Below are 10,988 nucleotides of genomic sequence, written 5' to 3'. Positions count from 1 at the left end.
CCAGTTTTTGATCCCTTTATTTTTTGGAATAAACCTGGAGTACACAGCTGCTGATGTAATGTTCATTCTTAATGCATAGTTTTCAAACATTTACCCTTGAAACATTATACTTTTGAGTTTCAGAATTCTTGATTATCAATATCAGTCAAAATAGAAAAATGGGTTCCCATGATGAACGTTTACGGAACCCAACATCAGTTATTGTGGTTTCCCATTGGGTAATCCGACGGAACCGAAAAACGGTTACCATGAATTTCCGAAATCCTCAGGCCTGCTCCTGAATTATTTAAATTTTTGCAGCATTTGTTTATAATTGTAATATGTTGTTGTTTGTGTTATTATCATATGCAAGTGAATAAGTAGACCATTTCAGAATTCGAAATTTGGGACTCTCAATGCATAATGGGACTCATACTTTTCTGATCAGTGAGTCCCTGGGACTCGCTGCCGGTAAACTGTAAAATTATCACTGAGAGATTACCGCTTTTTCCTTCGCACTGTATCCCATGTTCGTCTTTGTTTTTCATGTTTCTTGTGCAAAGCGTGCCTGTTAAGTCCAATTACCCCATGGGGATGAATAAAGTTTTCTGAATCTGAATCTGAATCTGATCTAAAACATTCATTCATAAATGTATATCATATGATTTTATTTCTTTTTCTCAGTATAAATAACACGTACCCTGACTGTTCTACTCTTTGAATAAAAACACTTCATTCAAGCGTTAGGGAGTGCAAAGGGCTATGATGGAGGGGTGTTGCAAATCATGAGGACCTGCCAAGTGGTATGATAGCATTGTTTTATACATGTCCTTGGCTAGGCCTCAGTTTCAAAATCAGTCCTTGGTCCTTGGCCTTGGCCTTGGAGGCAAGTCCTTGGTCCTTGGCCTTGGCCTCGGAAAATTTCTCAAGTCCTTGGCCTTGGCCTTGCCTCGGAAAATTTTCCAAGTCCTTGGCCTTGGCCTTGGCCTCGGAGGCAAGTCCTTGGCCTTGGCCTTGGCCTCGGGTTGCCGGTCCTTGGACACAACACTGCTGTCAGTTGCCGTTCATGCTACTAAAGCATCAGTCAAACGCCATCATGACTTGTGTCATTAATAAACCAAACATGGTGTCAGAAGTGATCCTACCCACTGCTGTTTTCGATTAGTGCCGTCGCAGCTGTGAGTTTATTGTGTGCGGAACACGCAGTTGGGAGTCCATTATCGCGACCGTGATAGCAACGAGGCTGACGACATGGCGGCTAACGTTAGCATCCCAGCCCCGGAGGAGATGAAGCTGACTGGAGATGTTGCTAACAACTGGGATAACTTTCGTGCTGAATTTGAAGACTATTCTTTGGCATCCGGGTTGGAAGATAAAGACAAAAGAGTGCAGGCTGCTGCTCTGAGAAGACTTATGGGAGGCGATTGCCGCCACGTGTACAAACACAACCTGAACCTGTCTGCGGCACAACAGGAGGACGTGAAAGAAATATTGGACGCGTTGGAGAATTACTTCAAACCAAAACGGAATGTAATAAAACGGAATGTAATATTTGAGAGATACATGTTTGGAAACTGCAAGCAGGACGACAGTGAGCCAATCTATTCATTTGTTACAAGACTGCGCGAGAAGGCCGCTTCATGTTAATACGGAGAGCTAAAAGAAGAGCTGCTACGCGACCGGCTGGTCCTTGGAATCACTGATGAAAATGTGAGAAGACGCCTCCTTAGGGAGAAAGACCCGACACTAGGATCAGCCATTGATATGTGCAGAGAGGCTGAAATGACAGATATGAAATTGAAACTCATGACGCCAAAGTGCATTTCAGAGAGTATTCACGTATCAGACAAGCAACAGCAACGGGGCACACGAGGCATGTATAGACCCAAAGATGGAGAGAGAAGGAGGGACATTAATGTCGAGTGCAAATATTGTGGTGGCTCACACAAACGGGGAGCGGCTGCGTGCCCAGCATTTGGAAAAACCCAGCATTTGGGAAAACATGTCGCAAATGTGGGACTTTGAATCACTTCGCAAAAGTGTGCATGAGAAAAGTTCAATCCAACCAGAGAGTTAATGTCACGGAAGACGCACAGTTTGATGAAGAACAGGATGATATCTATGCTGCAGAGAGCATTGTGCTCTACATGGTCAAGGAAAAAATTGGTTTGCTACCCTCTCGTTAAACGGAGCACCCCAGAGATGTCAGTTGGATTCGGGGGCCACGTGCAATGTAATGAGCATCAGAGACAAGAGGAAGCAAGCGCCCGACGTTCCTCTACTCTCAAGCAAGACCAAGCTAGTTTTGTATTCAGGAGAAACGCTCAACTCAATCAGGGTTTTTAGAACAGAATGTATTGTATACGGCAAAAGACATATTCTGGACTTTGAGGTTGTGAGGTGCAAACAGCGCCCCTTACTGTCAGGCTCAACAAGTGTGGAGTTGGGGCTAATGCATTTCACCATCCCAGAAGAACTGAATCTGATAGGGCAGAGCAGCACTGGACCACTTACCAAGCGGCAACTGGTTGAGTCTTTATCAGATGTGTTCACGGACCCAGTCAAGGCGCTCCCGGGAGAGGTACACTTTGAGCTTGACAGTTCTGTGACTCTGGTACAAACATCACCACGTAAAGTCCCAGTGGCCTTCAGAACAGCAGTAAAAGCCCGACTGGATAAACATGAACTTGATGGCCATATTACCCCTGTGTCTGAGCCAACAGAGTGGATCAGCAATATGGTAATCGTTAAGCAGCCAGAGAAAATGAGGATCTGCATAGACCCCAAGTACCTCAACAAAGCATTAAAACGCTCGCACTACCAAATGCCCACATTTGACGACGTGCTGTACAAACTCCCGAAAGCTTGTGTCTTTACGCTCGTGGACGCACGGGATGCTTTCCTTCAGTGTAAACTGGACAGAGAGAGCAGCTTCATGATAACGTTCTGGACTCCGTGGGGAAGATACCGAAGGCTAAAACTTCCTTTTGGCGTGTCGGTCGCTCCGGAGGTCTATCAACGCAAACAAGATGAGCTATTGTCAGGGCTTACTGGAATTGAACCAATAACTGACGACATATTGATTGTCAGGTGCGGGGACACAGATGCGGAAGCAATCAAGGACCACGACGCAAAGCTAATCGCGCTGATGGAAAGATGCAGGGAGATCAAACTGAGACTCAGCCTAAAGAAACTACAGTTTGAGGTCAGGGAGGTCAATCCCCCCCCCGGTCTAGTTAAAATGGTATAGCCCAAGAGGCAAGGTGCGGCTTGCCACCATTACTGTCAGTTGCCATTCATGCTACTAAAGCATCAGTCAAACGCCATCATGACTTGTGTCATTAATAAACCAAACAAATTGCACATAAGCATCGGCGCTCTGCCCTGACGCTCCTTTCTTCTCGTCAGCTCCTCAAGCCTTGTTTCCATCCACCCGCAGACTGTCCAACAGTACCGATCTCTCTGCTGAACAAAGCGGGGCTGTGTAAAATGCTGCCCATTACAGGTGCAAAAAAAACACAAGCACCCCAGAGCTGTCCAGCAATGACAGTCAAATTTGATTTAATTGACTTTTTAGATTCAGATTCAGATTCAGAAAACTTTATTTATCCCTGTGGGGCAATTACAGTTTTGCGAGAGTGGCTTATTATAGAGACAGTCAGAGCAAAGGAAAAACATAGGATGAGAGTAGCTTAGCACTTGAGGTCTTGAGGTAGTGGTTCCAGCATGAAATAGTATTGCACATCGAGCAGTATTGCACAGTAAGGACACAGTAAAGACAGTATTGCATGTAAAAACAGTATTGCACGTCAAAGTATTGCACTGTAAACCCGTATTGCACAATGGGGTGTGCGAGTCTGTATGGTGGGGGGAGGGGTGTCAGGGATCTTGGAATAAGAGTTTAAGTTTATTTGGTCTCCCATAGGAGAAACTTGTCTCGGAGGACATTCCCTCCTTGCTGCTCCATGCATTGAACAATACATACACATACGTTACACCACATACATTGGATCATACATACTCTACACACAATGGACGGTACATCACAGTCATATGCACACCCCACACTGCCCTCATGTCCTCCTGCTTGTCTGTCTGCCTTCCTCTAGTTGTTTGTTAATTAGGCTGATAGCCTGCGGTATGAATGAGTTTTTGTATCGATTTAATTTGCAGAGAAGGGTCCTGTACCTCCTTCCTGACTGTAGGAGCTCGAATTGGGAGTGCAGCACGTGAGAAGGATTGTCGAGAATGTTGTTGGCCTGTTGAATAACGGACTGCACATATATATCCTGGGGAGCAGGGGGCTGGGGATGTCCGATTACCTTTCCTGCTGTCTTAACCAAGCTGGTTATCTGAGCTTTCGATTTTACAGTCAGGTTCCCAAACCAACTGATTATTCCAAAGCGCAGGACTGACTCAATGGTTGCTCGATAAAAGATCAACAGAATGCTTCTGTCAACTCAACAAATAATCTCAGACGTCGCAAGAAATGAAGGCGCTGATAGATTTTCGAACAGACACTTGATACATGTGTCTGCCAGTCAAGCCTGCTATCCATATAAATCCCCAAGTATTTGTATGAGGAGACCTGCCTGATGTTCATGCCATTTATAGAGATGAGGCTATGGTCTCTAATTGATTTAAAGTCAAACACCATTTCCTCAGTTTTTTCCACCTTTATGTTTAGATGGTGTTCATTACACCAGTCAACAAATATGTCAATCCCATCACAGTGGCTACTAATGCCAGAGTCACTCGTGAGCAGACTAAGGCTCGCTGTATCATCTGAAAATTTTACAACATACTTATTTGGTTGGGAGCTAACACAGTTATTTGTAAATAGGGTGAACAGAAAAGGTGAGCTCACGCAACCCTAGGGGGCCCCGTGCTACTCATGACCTCATCTGAGAAGACAGAGTTAAATTTCACATGCTGTGGTCTCTTGGATAAGAAGGAAAGGTACCACCTAATAAGAAATGGATTGACATTCAACCAACCAGCTTCTTCAGCAAAATGTCCGGATGTATTTAGTTAAAGGCTGAGCTAAAGTCCACAAATAGCAGTCTGGCATATGCTCCCCTGTTCTCAAGATGCTTCAGAAGAAAGTGCAGAATAGTAGACACGGCATCACTCGTATGACGGTTTTTAGTGGAGGCAAATTGATATTCATCCATCGCAGCTTCCACCTCCCTGCGTAGTTTCTCGACAATGATCTTCTCTAACCCTTTCAACACATTGGAGGTTAAGGCCACTGGTCTATAATCGTTGTCAACCTGGGGGCAGGGTTTTTTAGGGACCGGAATTATAATAGATTTCTTCCAGAGCTGCGGCACTTCTGTGTCTATAGACAGCTGGAAGAGAGGGTGTGTAATGGGAATTTGACATACACACAATGCTAAATTGAAGTAACTGTTCGTACTATTGAATGCTGACGAGTTATTTTGCGGATAATCAAAGTTCCTGCCCATGCACTATTCTGTACTCTGTGTAGCTGCTGAAAATGCTCTTCTCTTTCTTTCTTAAATAAATCTCATCATTTTTTATAAATACTTTTGTTGTCTTGGTTTCTCTGGACAAGACAGGTGCCAGGCCGGTGTTCGTTCCTCAGCAAAGGTTTTTAATAAACAAGCAGACATATTGTCTGGTCCAGTGGCTTTGTTTACGCACCGTGATCTAAAAAGCCGGGTAACACTATCTGAGTCAATTAACACCCTGTTATTAGGATCATACTGCAGATTGCACAGCAATTCATTGAACTCTTTGGAAGTGTGTCAACTTCAAAACGCATGTAGAAATAATTTAGCTCCCTTGCCCTCGCTTTCTCATCATGAGCCGACAGGGGCTTCTTCCATGTGCCCATGTTTGTCATGGTGTGAATTGAGTCCCACAACCTCTTTGTGTTGGAATTAGACAGGGCTTGCTCTGCCTGGTCTGTGTGCTTAGACCGTGCTGCTCTTAGTTGTCGGTTGAGATCCTTCTGGGCCAACTTTAGCCCAGTGTCGTCGCCAAGCCTATGGGCTCTTTTCTTCCTCCTTATACATTCAATAACCTCCTTCGTAATCTACGGCTTATTGTTTGCATATATTTTTACCGTTTTTTGAGGGATAATGTGCATGCAGAAGGAGGCATAATATGTTATTACTTCTGCAGCCTCATGAACATGTGTGTCTTGGAAGAAGACACTCCAGTCTGTGCAGAGATAGCTTCCTTTGAGCTCCTCTACTCTGTCGTTTGACCACACATTTACAGTTTTGATTTCTGGCTTGCTAGACTTAAAAGCTGACCTGTAGATGGGAAGTACGTGTATCGCTTTATGGTCTGAGTTTCCCAGGCGAGGCAGGGCTCTTGCAGTGTAGGCATCCTTAATATTTCCATAACATTTATCCAGGATATTGTTATTTCTCGTGCCGCATTGAACATACTGATGAAAGCCAGGCAGTGATTTGTCCATATTACAGTGATTTACGTCCCCCGAGGATAAACATGGGGGTGTCAGGTTTGTCTTGTAAATGCTGGTGGATACAGTCCGTGATCTGTCTCGCTGCCTTTGCAGCATTCCCATTTGGTGGCACATACACAACACACACAAATATGTTGGTAAACTCTCTCGGGAGATAGTGTGGTCGCAGGGATATGCACAGCAGCTCCAGATCAGGGTTGCAGAATCTGTCTTTAGTGGCGAAGTTCCGACACCAGCTGTCCGAAGCTAGAAGCAGAGACCGCCCCCTCTCGTTTTCCCGGAAGTGTCCTCTCGATCCGCGCATATGTGAGTGAACCCATCCATTTGAATGAGATTGTCTGGAACATCCACATGAAACCAGGTCTCGGTGAACACCAGCAAACCAGACTCACGATATTCAAAGCTTGGGTCCTGCCTGGTTGCTCAGCTCGTCCAGTTTGTTCTTGAGCGATCGCGGGTTGCAGAACAGGATGGGCGGGAGTGGAAGTTTGACAGCTCTCCGCACCCGCTGCCGAACGCCTCCTCTCCTGCCCCGCTTCCTGATCCTCCTGGGATGGCTCGGCGTTGGCGTGGGTCGCCGCTGTAATTCCACGGGAATGTCTTCCAGCATGCTCGGCGACGGAAGAAGTCCATAAACCCACAGGTTTAAGAGCTCGATCACGCTGAAGTGTCCCGTGCTGGAGAGCACGCCGGCAAAACACCGTGCTGGCAGCCCGGATACCATCAGCCATACAAAAAACAGAGGCTTCATTCTTCCCCAGTTTGATGCATCAACGCTCAGATTGACACACAAACACAAGCGCAGAGAAACTAGACGCTGTGTCCAGTGTGCAGAGCAACACAAAACAACATAACACACCACAAACAGCCAAACAGAGTGCAGCAGCAGCAGGGGCCTTCCTTCATGTCGCCTGCAGAGCAGCGCCATCTTGGATTCCATCCATCCATGCAAATGGCACCGACATTCCTCCCAATCAAAAACACTGGTATACCCATGCTGACGAGAAGGCGCAACCACCAAGCACCTTGTCTCCTCCTTGATGAATGTCGTGGCCAAAAAATACTGAGAAACAATCCACATCCAGTCCACACGACGCAACAACAAACACAAAGTGACAAAACAAACACGAAAACAAAAAAAAAAGTAAGGATCATGAAAGCACTTGCCGACGGCTGCCTACTTGGCTGCCATCTTCAAAAAAAAAAAAAAAAAAGCCAAACTTTAGGAGATTTTGTCCAACAGCTAAACCTGACTGTCGACAAATAGATGAGGAATCCCATCAGCTCTTGCAAGAGGTCGCTTCAACACCAAGGAATCAGTGTTGGACACAGGCAATGAACTGAGAAACAGGTTTGCCTTACTGTTACATGACCAGCATGCTTCGAGGATCACAGCATCAATGAAAGGCATCAAAGTGGAACTTTTTAGCAAAAGAGATCAGCTTCTGGGCCACAAACAATGATAATAGGCGACAAAGCCTAAACCCAATCTGCCATCAAATATCTTGCAGAAAGAACACAAAGGTAATGTGGTTTGCTAAAAACATGGTGAGCGATATTTCTGAAAAGGTTGCGCGTCAGATTCTCAGATCAGTTATAATTCACACATGAAAATTTGATGTGTTGAAAAAACAGAGATTCTGAAGCAATACTTTAGCCTTTGACAAAGAGTGCAATCCCTGAACGCAGAGGTATTCCAGAGTGGGCCTCTACCCACGGTCTGGCCATGGGATGAGCACTTCAGCTGGATAATGTGTCAAGATGGCTGTGCTTCTCGTTCAGTGAACGTTATTGACAAATTTTCCATTTTGGGGAACGGCGGCAAAGACGATGGGATTTATATTAATAAGCGGGCCATGAAATTATGAACTGCAGAGGTGCAGGGTTCGATTCTGGCTCCGGCCTTCATGTGTGGAGTTTGCATGTTCTCCCCATGCCAGACACTCCGGTTTTCTCCCACATTCCAAAAACATGCATGGCAAGTGAATGGAACACTCACAATTGTCCCTAGGTCTGATTGTGTGATTGTGTTCATGAATGGTTGTATCTGTGCCCTGTGATTGGCTGAACCAGTCCAGGGTGTTCCCCGCCTACTGCCCGAAGACAGCTAGGATCGGCTCCGGCACGCCCACGACCCTGGTGAGGAGACGCAGATTAAAAAAATAGATGTATGGATGAGAACACAAGCAATATGATTATGAAATGTGTGGCTGTGTCACCAAGTGTAAATGTTGAGACTCATTGGCGAATGGTTTTGGACCTGGGCTCTTGATAACGCCATCGCCTCAAAATAATGTTTAACTACATAACTATGGTTAGCATCACACTGCAGAGTGTGTAACTAAACTGCTATTGAAAACAACTTTGCAGACCCACTGACGATAGTTTCCCTTCCAAGCACTCTCACCCACACGCATCGCATGCATATCCGATTTATCGCCACATACAAAAGAGGCCGATGTGTGGCATTGGAGAGCATTTGATGTATTTGAAAAAATTATTAAAGCAAAACAAACAAACAGACAAAACAAACAAAACACAGTTACCTTTGTCTTCCATTACATCACCTCAACAACTTCAAACCTCTACAGTACAACATAGTACATTGTACTTCACAATATTTTTCCGCCAATTTGTGTTGTAAAAACTTTAAATAAATAAATAAATAACATCATACTCACTACAGATGTTTTATTTATTTTATCTTTATTTAACATATTTATATATTTATGCCTTAAGTAATTTTATGTAAATTTTAGCTGTGTGCGTTCAATGCACTACATGTTTTCACTGTGGTTGAGAGAGGAAAGTAATTTCATCTGTGTTGAATGTCAGACATAGTGCATATTTGACAATAAAAGCTAACTTGACTTGACTTGACTTGACTTGAGATGCTAATGTAGAGGCTGCTGCCTGTTTGTGAATGTTGTTTTACTCATACATAATTACTCTGAAAGTGACCCCCACCCCGAAAAAAAAAAGGGATTGAAATAAGCCACTCATTAAAGCAGTGTTGGATGAACTAGCCTCACAAAGTCACTTTTTTTTCTTGGAAAGTGTGCCTTGAAAGTGAATTTTAATCTTGGTCCGCTATCATCTTCCAATGTAAATCAAGCTTGATTTCACATAGAGCACAACCACTCAGAAGCGAGGGTAGGTGAACCAATGAGAGGACGGAGAAACTCAATCATCACCAGCAGGAGAGAAGGCGTACGGGAGCTGAATCCAATTGGCTAAAAGAAAAGAAGTAATTCCACTGGTATCGCCAACCCCTGCATGTGTTTTCTCTGCTTTTGCTATTTATTATTTATTATATTTATTCTACAAATATATTGCTAATGCTTTATTTTATATTGAACTGTGTACAGTTCTTTTCTGAAACATTTATTTTGTGCAATGAAACACTTTATCCCCCCCCATCTTGCTGCTGTAGACTGCAAGTGTGGGACAAATAAAGTGTGGGACAAATAAAGGTTGTCTTATCTTATCTTAAGGCTCTTTCTATTAATTGTCCGGCCACCATCCAAGATTCGAGAGGTGGGCTACTAACCTAGAATACGTATACTTGTTTGTTCATGAAAGTTTCTTGGATGGTTTGGTGCTGTTGTAATTTAGACTCTCCCAATACATAGAATCTCAAAAACCTTTCACTTGGTAGTTTTGTGTGAGCTGATTTTTGTTTAGAATGTCAATGTTTATAATATACAGCCCAAATTACTGGAGTTTTATATTGTAACAGCCTTTGTATGCTCAAGTATACCATCAGAAAGCTTTTATCCATTTCTCAGTGAACAGTTTTCAAAATGTGGATGATGATTAGACTGACCTGAGGGAAACTCCTCAAAAGCGAAAATGGTGCACATTTTGGCAACATTTCAGTATTTGATGAATTTGTTATGAAAATTACATTTTGCGTGTGAATATTGACAAACCTCACTTTCAATCCATCTCTTATATTTGAGGGAGTTTTCTGTTTTATCATAGGCCATAGAAAATATGGTTCCAGAAAGGAAATTCAAGGCATTGTAATCCCTTTCTTATTGTATTCATTCAGATATATTTGGCTACATTTCCTAAATCATCTCAGTTCCTTAAACATGTCTACAAAAAAATAAAAAATAAAAAAAATTAAACATTTGATCAGTTTTCTCCACAGGAAATGATACATCTTCTCGTATCCTAAACATATTCACAGAAAAATTGAAAGATGTTTTAACAATTCTCTTCACAGGAAATGATACATCTTACCACCAGTGGCTAATCACTGTGAAGGTGAGTAAAATCAGACCCATCACCACCCCATGCAGAATTTTACCAAGTCTATTGTGCCATTTGTATAAAAATATGCTAATTGTATGTGGGGGGGAAAAAAGTTGTTCAACCATGAGGATAATCGGATTTAGACAATGGATGGCTGGATGGATGAAAAAGTTCAAAATGTGCGTCGAAGTGGTTGGAGACATTATCATAAAAATACAATTCAAAATCTAACTGCACCTCAGTAGTCCTCTGTTGTGTCCTGTTAGATTACCGTAAATTCCGGGCTACA

The 10,988-nt window shown here is 43.4% G+C and overlaps 2 long non-coding RNA genes across 2 annotated transcripts in view; one reads left to right on the top strand and one right to left on the bottom strand.

Moving 5' to 3' along the window:
- LOC109515537 (uncharacterized) overlaps positions 1-1,506 on the bottom strand; it is a 4,299-nt gene extending 2,793 nt beyond the window's left edge. The window contains exon 1 of the long non-coding RNA XR_002168204.1: positions 1,028-1,506. This is a non-coding gene — a long non-coding RNA (uncharacterized LOC109515537). The remainder of the gene's footprint in view (positions 1-1,027) is intronic.
- Positions 1-3,335, top strand: part of LOC109515536 (uncharacterized) — a 6,125-nt gene extending 2,790 nt beyond the window's left edge. Inside the window, exon 2 of the long non-coding RNA XR_002168203.1 lies at positions 3,243-3,335. This is a non-coding gene — a long non-coding RNA (uncharacterized LOC109515536). The remainder of the gene's footprint in view (positions 1-3,242) is intronic.
- The last annotated feature ends 7,653 nt before the right edge of the window (positions 3,336-10,988 follow it).

This window comes from Hippocampus comes, unplaced genomic scaffold, assembly GCF_001891065.2.
Source record: "Hippocampus comes isolate QL1 unplaced genomic scaffold, H_comes_QL1_v1.1 scaffold468, whole genome shotgun sequence".
Lineage (NCBI taxonomy): Eukaryota > Metazoa > Chordata > Actinopteri > Syngnathiformes > Syngnathidae > Hippocampus > Hippocampus comes.
The sequence above is the reverse complement of the archived record's forward strand: the minus strand, read 5'-3'. Positions and strand labels throughout refer to the sequence as shown.